The sequence below is a fragment of the Falco biarmicus genome, chromosome 4, assembly GCF_023638135.1.
Source record: "Falco biarmicus isolate bFalBia1 chromosome 4, bFalBia1.pri, whole genome shotgun sequence".
NCBI classification, from domain to species: domain Eukaryota; kingdom Metazoa; phylum Chordata; class Aves; order Falconiformes; family Falconidae; genus Falco; species Falco biarmicus.
This window is the reverse complement of record NC_079291.1, coordinates 91,578,051-91,595,827: the sequence shown is the minus strand read 5'-3', so window position 1 is coordinate 91,595,827 and position 17,777 is coordinate 91,578,051. Positions and strand designations below refer to the sequence as shown.

The window sequence follows — 17,777 nt, the reverse complement described above, 5'->3', positions numbered from 1 at the left end:
CTCATTGACGACACTGATGAATATAACTTTATTAGAAGGAGCAGATGTTGTCTTAAACCCTTGAGGTATCTCTGATAAGGAGCATTGCCTTTCTGAATTTGCCGGCAAATATTATCTAAAATTTCAATCTCGCTATAATGTACAACTCTACAAACCAGCATTTCTCTTTTTCAAACAATGAGTCATAGTCTTTGCAATGTTTCTTGTGCTTTTAGGACTGTCTTTATTACAACATGACCCAAACTAATCTTATCTGGGTTAACAAATATTTTTACACATACGATCTATGTTTTGTCTTTCATTCAAGTGTTTGCAACCTTTGATGTAATCCACGGTGATCACTGGTACAGATATCCTGACTGGAATGGTTAATTTCTAGAATGAAATGTGTTACTTGCCATGAGAGCCAAACTGTTTCCCAGAAGGCTTTTTAGACTGCAGAGGCTCTCTATAGCAGGCTCCCCATCAATACAAAGCTTAGACAAAGTAAGAATATAGCAATTAGATGACATTTGTGGCCATTACCATCAAAGAACAGTATATTAATGATGTTATACAGAACTATTTCCCAGTATTTCCTTAGAAACTCTTGTTGGGTCTACCCATAAATGTCTCATAAAAGCTATAAATATTCAAGAAAGGAAGTCAGTTACGTTTAAAGACCTCTAATAGGCACTATGAATGAATTCTGAGCCATATAATAGCCAGACACCTGTGAAAAATGGCAAGAGGATGTGATCTATACATTATATATGAGGCACTTTGCTACAGCTGCAAAGATTTCTAGTTATTCAGCAAAGACAGAAAATTAAGACAAGAGCATATAACAAAAATGTTGTTTGAATTAGGTCTTGTATGGTGTTGCTTCTTACTCAGCAATCATTACAGTAATTAGTTTTGCACAAAATGCACAAAATAGATTTATAAAAGCTCATAAATTCAAGTAATATGCAAATTCAGATTTCTTGTATTTATTTAACTTTCTACAAGCTACTTGAAATGCTTTTGTGATCAAAGTAAATGAATAATTCCAAGAAGATGCATCAGCGGAGTTGGACACTGAGATGTCACTGAGATATATTTCAGTTATGCTGTGTTTATTTTCAATATACAGCTATTAAAATCATGGCAATACTAACACTTAAAAATTTTACTGAACTCTTAGGTTTTCTCTCTCCTTCCTCCCTTCGTTCTTTTTCTTTTAATCAGTAGGAAAAACGAAACTTGCTTCAGGTCCTTGGCTCACATTGACATTGATAAAAATTTGTCACAGGTGTTGAGGAAAGCAATTCGTAGCTGCAAAACGCATCGGGGTCTGTCATTGCAGGTGGAGCTGCCTGACATAGTCTCCAGATTTACAGAGGACTTGTTCAGAGGGTCTGAACCCACACAGCCTTTTTGAGGCTAATGGACCCACAGTAAATTACCCTGACTAAAAACCTGGCATCCTCACTCGTGACTGTCCTCAGCATCAGATCTGCAAGTGATGGACCGCCCAGTGCAAACTCTGTGCCCAGACGCTGTAATTCATTGCAGAGGGGCTCTGCGCTTCAGGAATGGTATTAAACAAACAAAAGGATGATCTCTCCTGTCAGGCCAGTGTTGTTATGACATGCTGCCTCTCTGACACACAGGGAGCCTGCTCATCCCACCTGCTGTTGGGCAGGTATTGAAGCACTGTGCGTTACTCTGCAAAATGGGCTCGGAAATTAAAAATGGAGATTGCGTTTTCTTTCCCCTACCTAAACAAGTGTCTCTCTTTTTTTGCTCACACCTCTGCCTTAGATAGGTTGAGAAAATGACTGGTGGCTGGAAACACCAGTTATGGGAAAGTCTGTCCTCAGTTCTGCAATAGGATTGTGCTGCTGAGAATAAAATTTTAAAATAACACCAGGGAAGCAGGGGAAGATTGCTTGTTTCTCTGATCATTACCATTAAAGCCTGCCACGACATCTCTTTAAGATGCTTCAGTCACTCATGTTACATGGCAGACTTGAGATGTCTTTGAGTTTGTACCAGTAGCCAGACAAAAGCGAGGTTCCTTCTCCACACAGCAGTTTTATAGCTGTGTGATACACAAACCTCCTTCACTCTGTGTGACGGATGCCTGTCTTTTCAGAAACACCATTCCTGTGATTTGTGTTGGATAGTCTTGTGGTACTCTTACTACACCTGAGGAATGATTGAGTGGGAGAAAAGCTACATCTGTGCCCCAGCATCCCCAGAATCCTCTTTAGCTTCAACAAGCTGAAGCCCAGCACCAGCTATGGAGACTTCCACTTTCTGAAAATTCACGGACCGTTCTCACCTCATAGTGTTTGTTTGAATCCTACTTAATGAATGATTCCTCTTGCAAAATAAAAAATTAATGAATGCATTTACTGATGACAAAAGCTGTTACAATCTTTAGGCACTGAAGTTGAAAAACCTACATAACAGGATATAAGCACAGCGTTGTTAAAAATGTTCTTTAAAAATATTTGTATTGTAGGAAGTAATAGCTGTATGTATATAGTCCCTGACTTTTTGGTTGTTAATATACTTTCCAAAATATCAGGTTATTTTTCACTTTCTGGGAATGAAACACTTTCTTTCATTAATGCAGCAATCTATGGGTCTGCATGGTGGCAAGTTACCTACAAAAACTACCTCAGATCAGGAAAAAAGTTTGGACTTTCAGTGCAGCTGAATAATTTTCACAGTTTGGCTTTTCTATATGCCCAGCACCTGGGAGTGGCCCCTTAGCTATTTGTGTTTGCTTTTCCCTTAATAGATTATTCATCTGTCTTCCTCCAACTCTAAGCAGAAAGACATGCTGCAGTAAAACCTGTTGCCACCAGACTCTTCTCCAACCACAGAAGTGTAGCATTCCCCCAGGGATGATCCCCTCTGGAGAAAGGGAAGAAAGAAAGCAAAAAAAAAAAAAAAAAAAACCCAATGAATATTTATCCCTACAGCTCTGCAGCAGGAAGAATTTCCATCTCTTTTTCTATGTCTGCAGCTGCAACAAAAAGGGACAAAAAAATCCCTTCTCATGATAATGGGAAGAAAATAGGACCACTGTAGCACCTGTGGCAGTGCTGCACCTCCTGAATTCACGCCAAGGTGAAGCTGGCAACACTGGGGAAGCCCATCGTGCATCTCCTGGGGTGACACCAGGGGATGGTTCCCTGCCTGAGGAGTCACCAGCAGCCCAAGGACCAGGCTAGAGCCTTGCCTGGTGTAAATCAGCCTAAACATACCGACTTTCATTCACTGCTTTGATTTACTGTGGCTGGGAATCTGGCTCTGTGCGTTAAAGACTGGCCATGGGAAGGTATGTCAAGGCTGCAGAGACATACTCTCCACAATTTGGATCAAAGTAATGAGCACTCGAGGAGGAATATAAAGAGAACTGAGTTCATTTTAAAATTTATGGGAGTCCTTTATCATTCAAACTCTGGTGGAAATGATTGCCTTGAAGATTATAACACTCATACCAAAGCCAGCCATGGACTGGCATTTAATCGTTCTCAAAATTGATTTTAAAATTCAGCATAGGAGCTACAACATTAAAAATAAAAAGCTTCATAATAAGTTCATTCTTAAGCATTTTTGGCTTTGATGTAAGGAAGACAATTTATATGTCGAAAAATCTGCCATGCTAGGTCTTGGCACCAATCTTAAGGAAGGGATTATTCCATATATGTGGTTGTACATCACCTACTGAAGGGAAGACCAAGGCTATAATTAGGCATCTCTCAGTGTCATCGTGTTAGGTATCTTTGGATAATTGTTGCTACCCACATGGTTATCCATATGTTTTACTGTGAAGTATGATTAATTCTCCTCTTTTTCAATACAATAAGTATTTTATGCAGGGAATACATCTTTATGAACAGGAAAATTCCTGTGTAACAGGAAAATAAAGCTCCTAATCCCACCAATCTCCTGGGTAAAATTCAGCCCCGTAAATGGCATCAAGGTCTCGGTTTCCATGAGTTGTTTATAGCGACAGGAGGTCCCCCAGATAAGGCAGGCTGCTCAAAATCTACCATCTGTCCAGACAACACAGCCCAATCCTTTTTAAAGTTTTAAGTAGGCATTGTTTTTTATGCCTGTTGGATTTTTTTCCTTTTTTTTCCTCATGCATTAATACATTTTGAAGAGGGAGGAACATCCCCCCTAATTGCTGTGTGCACCGCTCAGGGACTGCATTCACACTGCTCAGGGCCGACCTTGCACAGAACTGGCAGAATTCTTCTGAAAATGTCTGAGAATTATGAAATGTGGAAGTGGTGGAAAAACTAACAGCTTTCTTTAAGCAGTTGAACACCAGGGCAATTTATAATTTATTTTATTGAGCCATAGAAAGCTGTATTTGCTTCTCAGTAATGCACAAAATGCTTGCTTAAATCCTCAGCCTCTGGTTTGTTAGGCGGCAATTCTGTATGCTTTCTGACCAGCCTACATCCCCACCTGCCCCAAGCTTGTACAAGACTTACCAGCAGGGAAAACAGCTAAAAATTGCAGTTATTAGTCACTATTCTCCTCTTCTTCTGAGTCATTAACATCAATTACTAACCACTGCATTGTCAATTAAGACTATCACTTGCTGCTATTCACTGCTAATGTGCTAATTGTCATCAATTTACTGCTTCAATTATGTGGTCATATACTTGCCTCGAGGTATACTGATTTGATATAAGGATCTTGAGGAGAAACATACTCTCTCATTGATTTTAATGCGAGAAAAGAAACCTGGAGTGAGTCTGAACATGTTGGATGTACTTGCAGTATGCTCCTAGTGCAAAATTATTCTAACAGACAGATGATGGTAAGGGGGTGGGGGGGAATAATGTGTTTAAACTTAGTATTTTATGGGATTGCTGTTTATTCTTGACCCTTCCACTGAAATTATGTTATTTCACCTGAAATAGATTCATAGATCTTGTTCACTCTGTAGTCGTGTATATATTTTTGCCTAATTATATCTGATTGCTTACTGCGTGTTGTACTTTCTAATGAGCATTGAATTATTAATCTACTGCCTAGTCTGTTCCAGCATACAAAAGGGAAAGACGTCTGTTGTCATTGAAGCACAGTCTATTGTGTTCCCTTCAAGAAGCAGAAGCAAACTTTAGGATTCAGCAGTGTGTCAGATTCTTACTACAGACATAACCAAGTTCTCTTTGACAGGTTTTAAATAATATGTTTTGGTATGCTTTATCTGACACTAAGCTGCCCTGAAAATAGTAAAGCAAGTCTGCTAGCAAGAATAAAATCAGACAATCTCCTAAGGAAAAAAAAAATAAAATCTGTGTCTCTCCTGCCTCTGTTTTTCAATCCTTAGGCAAATAACCTTGTAGGCTGCATGAAATAGTTTAATTTCTTTTATTGTAGCTCAGCAGTACAAGGAGACAAAGCAGAGATATGCTTATCTATAGCAAGGGTCCAGTGGAAATGATGTATCCTTTTCCCGTCAAAGGAACATTGATTTTTCACATAATGTTGTGATGGGCACTTGATTTCCATGGGCAAAATTTATTCATAACGGGGTGGGGTGGGGGGGTGGAATCCTAATACAAATCATTTCAGCAACCAAGAACCAAGTGATGCTCATAACCCTTCTGTTCAGCAGGTGGAGGCTGTGCTGCCCGTGGCCCTCAGCCAGCGGCTCTGCAGCCGGACCCCAGCGCTGCCCAGCACGGAGGGAAGCCCCCGGGGGCCAGGTAGGCTGAGAAAGGGCCGGTGCTGTGGGGTCAGGGAGGGAGCGGGGGCACGCCAAATGTGGATCTGATGGGACAACTTTTACTGAAATGCTTTTTAAAATGTTTGCCCTGGAAACAAGTAGATTTAAGCTGAGGTCAGCAGTTATCTTGCCTTTTGCAGGGTAGGCATTGGAGAGGCTGATGGCAATTTGTCATTAAGTAACAGTTCTCATTAGCTGTGTAAATCTGTTGTCTTATCTCCCACATTAATAGCAGTTGCTCTGATGCAACTTGCCATTGATGTATGGATTTTAACTCTGCATGTGCAGAAAGATTTGGTGCATCTTGCTGGCTGTTAGCTTGTGTCCAGCTGTGCAATTTGGTGCTTCCATGTCCAACCTTCCTGTCAGCTGGTACTTTAACATAAGAGGGTATGTGTGTATGGGGGCGGCGTTGGTTTTGAATTTTTTAAGCATTTATTTGCTCTCTGAACCTCTTTGCTTAATGCTGCTTGTGCAGGACAAGGTAAATGGCTATTTTGGTAGTTGGCATCTTCGCTTTCTGTGGACTTGTTCCAATCTAAACCTGTTCTTCATCTATAAAGGTATACCAGGTTCAGTGCATTAGTTTAAATTTTGATGAAAAGGAATGATGCCAGTATAATAAATGAAGATGTCTGTCATTTTGTTTAGGAGCTTTTTTAGATCAGCTTGAGGAAAATTTGGAGAAGGGAGACCAGCTTCAAATGTTTTAGAACTGCTAGGTTAAACATTGCTTTGGCTCCGTCACTACTGAAACATGGGCTTCACTGAAACTGAGTGGCATAAATTTTGGTCTATTTTTTCTAGACCTAGATTTTTTTGCTTATCTGTTCTTACCTCTATTCTGGGACATAAATTTCTGGAAAAGAAGAACCCAATAGAAGCTACAGATTCTGTACATTTTAACTGCTGCTTGCTGAAATTAGTTTAATATAACAGTTACTCTCTCTTTTTTTTTTTTTCTTTTTTTTTCCCCAATATATTTTCTATATAAACATACTTGAAACATGATTCAGTGTTTGGGAATGTAGTAGTCAAATGGGAGGAGGAGGGAACTATTGAATAATAAGGTGGGAATGAGTTGCACAGTGAAGTCACTGGGTGGAAGAGAGCAGTCCCTTGATGGGCAGCGATCCCTGTGGCACGTACCACCCTCTGCTCGCACAGCTCTATCAGACAGGGCTAGTGAGGTCCTTAACTCCAGAGTGTGCTCTGGCGTCAGCATGGTGTGGCTGTGATCTCAGTTGGGGCGTCAGTGCAGGCTCTGACACCCCCTGAAAAATGCAGTACCTAGGCGTACCTTAGAAAGCCAAAACAGATCACCTTTGCATAGCCAAAATGAACCTTCTAGAAATTTGAAAAGGATGTATAGACACATTTTGTTGATGTATAAATACCTTCCAGACTCCCTAAACTGACTAGTTAAAATCTCATTTCTACTGCCTATGGTCTCATTTCCTGGCACTAATGGGTTCGTGACCAGTGACCGCATATTTTATCTTGGACCTGAAAGACAGAAGTGACTGGTACACGTGGACTGACCGTGAATGTCTTGAGCTCTGCATAGTCTGTACCTGACAACTGTGTTTCTTTCACAACCATTTCTCTTTGATCTCGCCTGTTAAAGCAAAACCTAAAATTGACAAGGCATCTGCTTCCAAAACCCTCTTCCTACAATGGCGCTATGAGCACTCTGACAGCAAATACCAGCTCACTGACTGCTCATGTACGTTGCTGAAATATTGCTTTCACATACCAAAAGCATCTACATAAATTGGGAACCTGTCAGCTTCCCAAATCCTTCAGAGAGCCCAGTGGGTCCTCCAGCATGTATATACAACTGGGGACTTCTGAGAACATGCTAGAACAGAAGTACCTAATACCCATAAGAAGGACAGGAGAGACAAATAATGTTCATGAAGAGTTACTCACAAGCTCTGCCACATTACCTGTTGGGAGGGGTGAGGGAAGTGGAACTACAACAGCTGTGGAGATGTTCCTGGATGGTGACAGTGTTGGTATCTGGTCCCCCTAATGGCATGCGCACGTTAATGAGATACAAAATAGTTGTGAGCAATACAGACGTGGCTGGGCTTAGTGCTCACTGTGCCACGGGATGAGGTGCAGATGTCAAGAAAAGGAAGAAAAGGACTTGAGAGCCTTGGTGCATGCATGCAGGGTGATTGCAGCTGGGCAAGGAGGATGTTTTAATGTGACAAGTCTGAAGAATGATGGTCTTCTCCTGACCTCTCTCTCCCAGCTGTAAACTCCTAGTCCAGATGTAAAAGGCTACAGTTAAAATTAAAGACCTTTTCTTTTCCATCCTGCTTGTTGCAGGTCCCTACCTGAATCCTAATTAACATGTTGATTTATTTTAACTGTAACTATAAAAGTAGTGATCCTCCTTTATTAACGATTGGGAAGGGGAGAAATAAACAGCCTATAACTTACGTTAGCATCAGATGTTCAGATGGAAGCTGTTGGGTCGATCTCTAAAGACAAAGACACGAGAGGGAAAGTCTGGTATCATGCTTAGGAAGTAACTTTCAAATTGTTGGTTACTTTAGAAACATAAAAAAGAAGAAATTGCCAAGTTTGTTTTCCTTTTTTTTTTTGGGGGGGGGGGGGTAGGGGGGGGAGTTAAAACTCTTTTTTTCTTCAAACAATTTGCTCTAGTCCTAGAAAGTATTTGAAAGACTTGAATACAATTCCTTTTGAAAACTTCAATCCAGTTTCACTATTTAGGTAGGTAATACCACAAATACAGATGGCATTTACCATTGCCTTCTTTCCTCCCAATCTGTTCTCTTTTCTGGGTTAATAGCTTCTCCCACTCTGATCTTCTATTTCAAAATAGAGTGTTTAAAAATAAAATGGCAGATTTCTCTTTGCTTTTCCTCTCTTCTTCTCCACTTCTATATTCTGACTTCGTTACCTTTGGCTCACCTCATCTGCCTACACAGAAAGCATTTTGTTTGTCAGATTTTCTATATAACTTTTCCTAGAACTCAGAGAAAGCAGTTCTTGAAGAATAACTTTCATGCCTTTCAACCCAATTAATATTTTTACTTAAAAAATTCTGTTCTCTATAATTTTTAAGTGTGACTTACAAAGAGAAGACAAGTGAGAAGTTAAGGGGAAGAAAAAACAGGAAAGGGGGGGGGAAATTATGCACTTTAGTTTTGGTTTTGCCTGTAATCATGACACTGGGTCCGTTGTTCTCTATTAGAACTGAAGGTATTGAATTTGGAGATTCATGCATGAACTAAAAATTAACAGGAAAAAAAAATCAGTTTAGTGAAATCCAAAGAAAGTTCTTACAATGAAATTGTGTGGGGAGTGGGTGTGTCAGACTGATCTTTGATAGAACTTTTTTCTTTTAAAAAGTTATTTAACCACAGTATTTTCTCTTTTTTTAAAAAAAACAACAACCCACATTTCAAGAAGAAAATATTGTTCACAATGTAAATGTTAAAATACAGCATTTTGAAAACAGAAGTGAAACTCTTCTTTTTCCAGACATCTTAGTTCATTTTGGAAGTATTCCAGAAGTAATCATTTAAGACTTTCAAATGAACCTGTTCTGTTTTCTTGCTCTAAAAGCATTCTTTAAGCCAGACTCAGTTTTGAATGCTTTCAGCTTCCTTAATAATGATCTATTTTGACAGATTTACCATGAGCAGAATAATAATAAAATCATCCAGTTGCGGTGGCCATACTTCCCTGTCCCAATAACACAAAAAAGGTTCACACCAGACCATCCTGTCATTTGCAAACTTTTTGTCACATTTTGTCACAGCAGGGATCAATATTTGCCAGGGCGCCAACACGGCAGCTCCATATGCTGCCTCTTTCATTAGTGCTTTGCATGGAGGGTATGGCAAAGATAACGCCGCGGTGCCACCCCTGCTGTCCCTTAGGGAGGCTGGTGCCGGGGAGCTGCACAAATGGCTTTGGTCTCCTGTTAAGGCAGATATGGTCACGCTTCTGTTGGTAGAAGAGAAAAGGCAACCAGCAGCTTCACTACGGGTGATTTGCCTTTTATTTTAGTGGGAGTTGGATGGGTGTTTGGGTGCTTAACACCACTCCAACATTTTCGCAGGCTGATTAATCCACAAAAAGCTTGTAATTATCTGTGTGTTTCCCTCTGGACTTCTTAGCATGTGTTGGTGTCTGGCTCTCTCTTTACAGCATATGCTATCCATTTCCCAAATCTATTACAAACCAATAAAAGATAACTTATGGGGAGTCAAGGCTGCACAAGTACCCTTTCACGTGCAGTGTGGTCTTTGTTTATTGTGTCATTCATTAAGTTACATGGGTAAAAAAAAAATGCCATGGCAACACAATGCTACAGTTACAGACAATGAAGTGATGTACCGATTACCAGACAACATATACTAATTAAAGACACTCAACAATTTCATCTTTTGCTGCATGATGAGCAGAAAGGAAAAAGGCAGCAGGTGCAATGGTGGTGCAAGTTTGCCACTTGAGGAAATGTGTGGAAGAAAACACATTGTGTGCTGCTTGTTTCCCACTGCTGTTAGGCAAGTGGATTCTTTGAGAACTTAAAATGAACGACAAATGTTTCCCTTGACCCAACTAATCTCTGTACCTTTATATTTCTAATAAAGGTACCCTTGTGATCATTAAAGAATTCATATTTAAATGCTAGCTGTCACAATGTGTTTTCTGAAGGCCAGATCTGGTGCTATTGGGTGTTGGTTTGACTGATATCCATTGACTTAAATTAATACTGAATTTTCAACTGCAGCTACTTTCTTGTATTAGAGCCATTTGGAATTTGAGATGTTTATGTTCTGGTAAAAGCAGTTTGATATTTTTTCCCGACTACAAATAAAGTTCAGACAGTTGTTCTATCACAGCAAGAAGATTATCCTCTTCCTTAGACCACTTCCATGACCTTATGCTTTTTGCTTTTAGAAAATTAGCCTGGGAAGCGTATATCTATGAAAGGACCCTTTTTTTTTTTTCCTTCTCCCTTTACATACCCGGTGCTTCTCAGACACATAGCATGGACCAGCTTGGCTTCCCAGGCAGCAGGAGGGGTGACCAGACACATCCAGCCACAATGAGCTCCTGGGAAGGACTTTCCTCTTTGGCCTCTCATGGTATTCTGTTTCTCTCTCATGAATCAGGATTTTTCTGGGAGCTGAAGATATGATTTGAATAGGAGCTTTCACAGAAACAAGCTGAAAACAGTGGTTGATATGGTCATAAACTCAGCCCATCACTTTTTATTGCACAATATCACACTGTGATATCTCTGTCACTCACATCTTACATTTCCCTCTTAAAGAAGATGCTAGGCATGCACAAATAGTCAAAGCCAACAGCTGACTACCTCACCTCAAAGCATCTTGTACAGTGGCTTGTCCTGGGAGCCGTTCTCCTGCAGAATGAGGTTTAGCTCTTCCCATGCAGAGGAAAGAAGTGACTGGTCTCTCAAACTGGAAAGCAGAATCTTGCCAACTCATCATTTTCCCCCTAGTTTTGTGGTTCCAACCCTTAGCCTTCCTGATCTTTTCACCTGTAGAGTGTTTTTCACCTTATATTGTGTAGTATCCCGTTCTTATACGGTTTTCACTGTACTTCCTAGCTAGACAATATACTGCTCCCCACAAAGCAGTCAGCCAGTGGTCTGGGACTCTGACCTCTTGAAACCCCTTCAATAGTAATGTGGGAAACAGAGCCGAGCCTACTTGCTGTTTATACAAACAGGAAAGTGCATTGTCTCTGATGTATTAAATTGATTTGAAATAATCATTTAAGCAACTGGATATGCATATATGGAAGAATACATGCAGACAGAAAATTAAATTGTATAGATCATGATCATCTCAGGGTTGATTAAATGAAATGAGAGTGCATTTCCTCTTTCATATGGAAAGAAGCTTAACGTTAAAAAAACCTAATCTTTTCTAAGATAAAGTTCATTAACACAATGATTATTCATTTGGCTTTTATAATGATACTGCTGCTTAATCACCAGAACATTGCTTCCTGTGCTCTAGGAGAACCAGCAGGAAACATTTGAAGAGACAGAGCTGGTGCTAATGCAGCAGCAGACAGAATGGAAATCTTAGTGCTTTTCATTTTAAAAGTGGCATCGTATTCCTGCTCAGGTTTCTAAAAACCTACCCGTCAAACAGCATGAGCTTTAAACCCAACATTAAATTTATATAGCAATGAAGCCTCAGGTTTCCTGTTTCTACACAGTTAACATCTAAGTTTCCTCCTGGGTCCATTTCCATTATTTATTATATTATTTGCCTAGAGTAGCACCCTAGAGAAGCATTGTAATCAGGAACTGAGGCTATGTTGGGAGAAATACAGTATAGTTGCTCCAGAGTTGGTACGGCCTCTTGAGTTTATAATCCTAATAAGCAAGGCAAACAGTAATAGAGATAGATAAACAAATGCTGGAGGTAGTTGTCTGGTTAATGACTTCCTTTTGCAGCAGTTTTGATTCCCCACTTCATGCTCCTGCACAGTTTCAACCAAACCTCCTATGCTCAGCTGCCTGGGTCACTTTGAAACTCCAGTGTCAATCCCATGTTCCCTTCCTTCACCTGCTGAACAGGTTTATTTGGTCTTTCACTTACCATTTACATTCTTTGTTGTTATCTTCCTTCATCTTGCTCTCCTTGAACTTCCCACACAGGTCCATGCCTGAGAGTCCGGCTGGTCTGCTGCCACTTCAGATGCCATTGAGCAATGTCACTTTATCTTCCCCTTCCTGGTGGTGTTATAGGGCGGGGCTTGGAGTAATTTAACTCTTTTTGTGTTTGGGTTTTTTTGGGTTGGTTTTTTTTTTCCCCCTAAGAAAGAGTGGGGCAAGCAAGTAGTTGGGAGATGTTTTCAAAGAAAGAGGAAAGAGTTTGGAAAGCAAGCAGAGGGGATTTTAGGACCTGATAATGCTGTGAAGATAGGGGGGGGCAGGATCTGTTTACAGGCAGCCACACAATGGCCCTTTCTCCATAACGAAAGTGGATGTACCAGTAGTCAGCAAAGGCTTCCATTCAGCAGCGGAAGAGTTCACAGAAATACTGTGTTCTTCAGGCAGCTGCTCACAAGCATTTGTTTGCTTATTTTTACTTCTGCAGGAAAGGGAAGTCTTATAAAGAGCAGGATTCTTGCTCACAAAAATGTCCAAAAATGGGACAGGAAAACTAGAATGCAGATCTGAGTAATTCTATGTGCACACTTCTTTAAAAGACTGAAATCAAAGGGGTGCGGTGTGAGCCACCTGGGTTTGAGAGGTGTGCGAGCTCTCACTGAACAGCCCTGCTGAGCTCTGAGGCAATCTGAGCAGGAGGTGGGTTGCCTTCTGCTTGTTCTCCTCTAAAACTTTTTTGGCAAGCAACAGCTCATGCCACTAGCTTATGCTCCTGGTCTGTACAAATAGTTTATACTGGATGGATCATTATCTGCATCCTGCTGACATGTGAAATGACAGATAAAATTACTGCGTATCAGAAGACTTTTTGACTCCTTTCTTCCAGAAGCTCTTGGGCCTCTTATGCACAAGAAGGGGCGACTGGGAAGTGGTTTGTTTTGCCTAAAAATTTCTAAAGGAATTCACATTTTGCTTGTGCTCTCCACTCTTCATTACAGGCTGTGTCCCTCTGTTCTTGTTCCCTGGGGATAATTTTATGGCTGTACTCAGTAGGGACAGTAAGTGCCTTTGTTTCTTGTACCTGCTCATAGCAGTAGGGAGAAAACAGTAGGATGAAAACAATTAAGGAAAATGTAGCAACACTCTTCCACTCTAATTGGAGCTGTCATAATCCAAATTAACAAATAAAGACATTCTTGCAAGAGATCTGCTATTGAAGTCCACAAAAATGGTTAAATGGTTACATCTGACAGCAGAACTTCTGATTGCAAGTATGTGTTCCCCCACAAATACAATGGAGTACATGGATAGATCCTATTTTAACATTTTGACAGCATTGGAGAGTCCTGGATCTGTTGCAGACCCTTTCCATGAGCTGAGCCAAATCCTCTGAAGGACTGGTGACAATTTTAAAGTGCCTTGTAGCTGCGATGAAATATTTAGTCCTCCCTCCTGCTGCTGCTGTTGTGGGGTTCATGGGGTGGGTTCTGAGGCTGATAATGCACTCGGGCTCTGGAGGAAGGCTTGCAGCTGGGCATTGGCTTCCAGAGGTCCCTTGCAACTCAACTGCTTGGTAATGGGTGCAGCGAGCGATCTGCCGGGGGTCTGGTCACAGCCAGCAGACGTTAGCTGTGGCTGAAACGTGTGTGCACAGTGTGGGAGCCAGCCGAGTGGTGATGCAAGCTATGGGCACCGAGGCCGTGAAGACCTGTTAGATGCCCTTGCTCAGCTGTACTTCCACAGAACTCACGCGTGAGTGTGAACTGAGGCTACTTGAACTGAAGATTGAAGTATTCCCAGAGATGCCAAAGAGCAAACCTTTCCGGAGGCTGCCCAGGCACTCAGTCTGGTCAGCTGCAGAACAAGCAGCGGTTCGGTGAGATGTCAGGGACTGCTATTTTGCATTAGCCTCCTAAAATGAGAGTTGAGCAAAATGTAGCACTCCAGAGTGGAATAGCATTTCCCTGCCCTCAGGGCACTTACAAGAATAAATGCATGCAAGACTAAGGGGGAGCTGTGCTATTAAGAATCATTAGAAGCAGCTTATTTCTGTTATAACACAGTGCACTGTTTCAGAGGTTTTAGTGGAAATATTTTTTTCCAAATCTCTGCCTTGTTCTTTCCCTTTCCCTCTTAGATTCTTTAGCATCCACCTTCCAGAACAGTCAAAAGAATGGGACAGCATTTTTAAATTGAGATGTGCAAACAGCTGTCTGATTCATCTCCCACTAGTCACATGCATAAGAAAATGAAAAATATTTACTACAGGCCATTGTTTCTGCATTTAATTATGTATTTCTTTGTTTTAATTTATAAAAGCATAAGAATCATCCATCATACGCTCTGGGCACTCCTAGCTATTAACTGAAAACGCAGTATGCCATACAATTAAGGCAAACAAAGCAAGACTAAAAAGCTTCATAATAAATAAGAAAACCACAATGCCTGTTTACGATAATGGAAGAAGTCAGCAAAATCACGTATTGGCACAGGAGATCAGCTGCCAGTGCAGGGCAAAGGCATGTGCTCTGCTGTGAAAATACAGTTCCCTCAGGGCAGGATTACCCAGTTCTTCCAGTAGACTGGACCAGGCAGGAGAGAGCCAGGGAGCACCAAAACACAAACGTTCTTGAAATCAAAACAATCCGCTATCAACTTCAATGAGAATTTTGCTCACAGGCAACTTTCTTTCCCAAGACATCTCTTACATAGTTCTTACAGCATAAATAGCCCCTCATTCTTCAGTTTTAAAGGAAATAAATGATGCTTTCAGCCCAGTCCTTTTCATTCCCTGTGAGTGATATCAGAAAAGCAGTGGTGCTGGTTATGTCTATGTAGATACAGTCTTGCAGTGCAGATGTGTTATTTAAATCACAATGCTGGGAATACATTTGTGTCAGTAGCTTTCCATCTCCTCTACCAAGCATTAAAGTTATGATCAGAAGAAAGTATGGTTTCATGAGCACCACTGTATTTTCCTCTTTTCACAAGTCAGTTTGCTACATCTGAAGAGCTTACTCATGCATTCCCATCCAGTTCATTTTTATTACAGCTATGTGTTTGTTACAGATAAGCTCCAAGGATGCAGCTGAAATCTGGGCTCTTTCCAGATTCCATGTATTTTCCCAGGTTTTAATCGTTATATAACACTGTGTAATGACACAAGCTCCCTCTTGCAGAAATAAAATTGCCAAACTAGGTTTATCGAATTTTTGAAGGGTACAAAGTTCAGATAAGAAAAGTTGAGATAGTAATCAAAAATGTCAGTGAGAATTATTTAAGTTTCTGAAAGCATAAAAAGGTGTTTTCTTCTTTTTTTTTTTTTTTTTCTTCTTACAGTATTCTGATTTCCCACATACTTAATATTTGGGGAAATCTCTTCTTCATGGGTTTTTCTTCTTTTCCCTCCCTTCTAACAGAACACCTCCCAGCTGCATTGCAATGGCTCCGCAGAGAATAGCCAGTGGTCACTTCTCAGCCACCAGGAACGGGCCTTTGCCCTTGGTGGCAGCTGCTGGCAGGCTTCTTGCAAATTCTGCAGAATCAGGTGCATTGATGGCATTTGCTTGGCCCACGGGGGTCAACCAGGTAATGGAGAAAAGGGGGAAACCTGCAGACAATCTGGATGCCACACAGAATGCAATTTTCCATCTCTTTCAGTAAGTAGTTAGAATAGAAACGTTGTGATTCTTTATATATTTTATTTTTTTTTTTAATCCTGAATAGCAAAGGAGTGGTCATTCTCATTACTCTTATAAATGTCTGATCTTTACTGGAATCCTACTGTCTCCTTGCACACAACTCATTATCCGAAAAGGATAGGTGTTGCATGTTTGACATTTTCAAACAAAAAATAAAGACTTTTAATCCAGATGATGCGTAAAACATTTCTGCTGCTGCCATTTATAGGTTCAGAGATGAGTAGTACATCCAGCAGTGATGAGCGATGGCTAAAATGACAGATTGTGTGACAGACTTCAAAGCAGAGAGGAATTCTGTGAATGTGATTCCTTTGATATTTTAGCATTTACAAGTCTGACTTTTATATGTGTAATCTGGCTGAATGAAAGGCCGAGAATTGTGTATATCCATTTTTGTTGTTGAGCTCACTTTAGCCAGGACAGCACTAAACTTCAGCTCCCTTCCTCTCTTCCCAGTTTCTGCTATCCTTGTAGTCCTTTTCCTACCCCTCCTTTTCATTCTTCAGTTTAAGAGGAGGAATAAAAGGCAGGTGGAGGGCAAGAAAAGGAGAATTATCCCAGAATAGCTGGACCCTGATTACAGTGGTGGAGATAACAAGATCTCTGTGTTCAGACCTTCCCCAGGTCACGATCGAAATGAAGTCAATGACACCACACAAGTGCAGACCAGTCGTGCAGTAGGAAATGCTACATCTTACATTATGGACATTGTGTCCTGACATGGTTTTTTCCACTGCTTCTTCCATTTATGTGAGCCTTCAAAAGAGTAGTTTCTAATTACAAAGTTAGAAAAGCTATAGTCAGCCTTTCTCCTCTTTCTTTCAAATTTTAACAGTACCTACATGGCAGTTCATATGGTTTGGTTCTAGGTCGGTCCTGCAAGATCCTTATGGGTCTCTTCCAATTCCAGATGTTGTGTGACTCTGGTTCCCACCACCGCCACCGCACTCGGCAATTGTGGTGGGTGACACCCAGCTGCAGAGCAAAGCTCAAAGAGTACCTGAGGTTATTCCTGGCTGTTCTATTATTCATGAATTATTCAGTGGTAAATTGGCTGAAAAAATAGGTAAAACTAATTTGATAATTAAAGTTAATAAAACCTTGAAGCTGCTTACCCAGAAGTCAGTAACCATAGATATACACTGTTTAAGTAGTTTAAATACATAGCACTGTCAATTACTAATGCAAATTCATAAAGGAGAAAATGATGGTACAGTTATACAGAGAGAATACATGTTATCTTTTTTCTGCAGATAACTTTTATTTCTAGAAATCTATTAAGGAAGACCAATATTCAGTGGTGTAAAATCATTACAGGGCCTTTTGTATATAGAATTGGGAGTGGAAAAACAATTATGCAAAGAGTTTTTGGACTGGCAAGGAAGACTGATTAGAGCTTCAATAAGACACAGGGTGAGGCTTTTGAAGAATCACTGGGAAAATTGTACTCAACCCCTCCTGAACCCTGGGACACAGGCTAAAACAGACACAAGGTGGGTGCAGAGCTCACTTAACACAGGGTTGGTGCATATCCGCGGCAGGGCAGAGGGAAGAGCTACAAGCTCTTGCCATGACGTACCAGCAGTGAGAAGAGCTGACCTGCACGCAGGTGTACGGGGACAGCTGGGCAGGGGGGTGGTTGGGAGGCCAAGAGCAGCAATAGCTTCTATTATATTGTTTCTCCAGGTGTCCCTGTCACTTG

At 40.8% G+C, this 17,777-nt stretch overlaps 1 long non-coding RNA gene across 1 annotated transcript in view; it reads right to left on the bottom strand.

Moving 5' to 3' along the window:
• Positions 1-12,480, bottom strand: part of LOC130148982 (uncharacterized) — a 41,808-nt gene extending 29,328 nt beyond the window's left edge. Inside the window, exons 1-3 of the long non-coding RNA XR_008821737.1 lie at positions 12,361-12,480; positions 10,747-10,947; positions 8,183-8,223 (exon numbers count right to left, since the gene is read on the bottom strand). This is a non-coding gene — a long non-coding RNA (uncharacterized LOC130148982). The remainder of the gene's footprint in view (positions 1-8,182; positions 8,224-10,746; positions 10,948-12,360) is intronic.
• Positions 12,481-17,777: the final 5,297 nt, after the last annotated feature.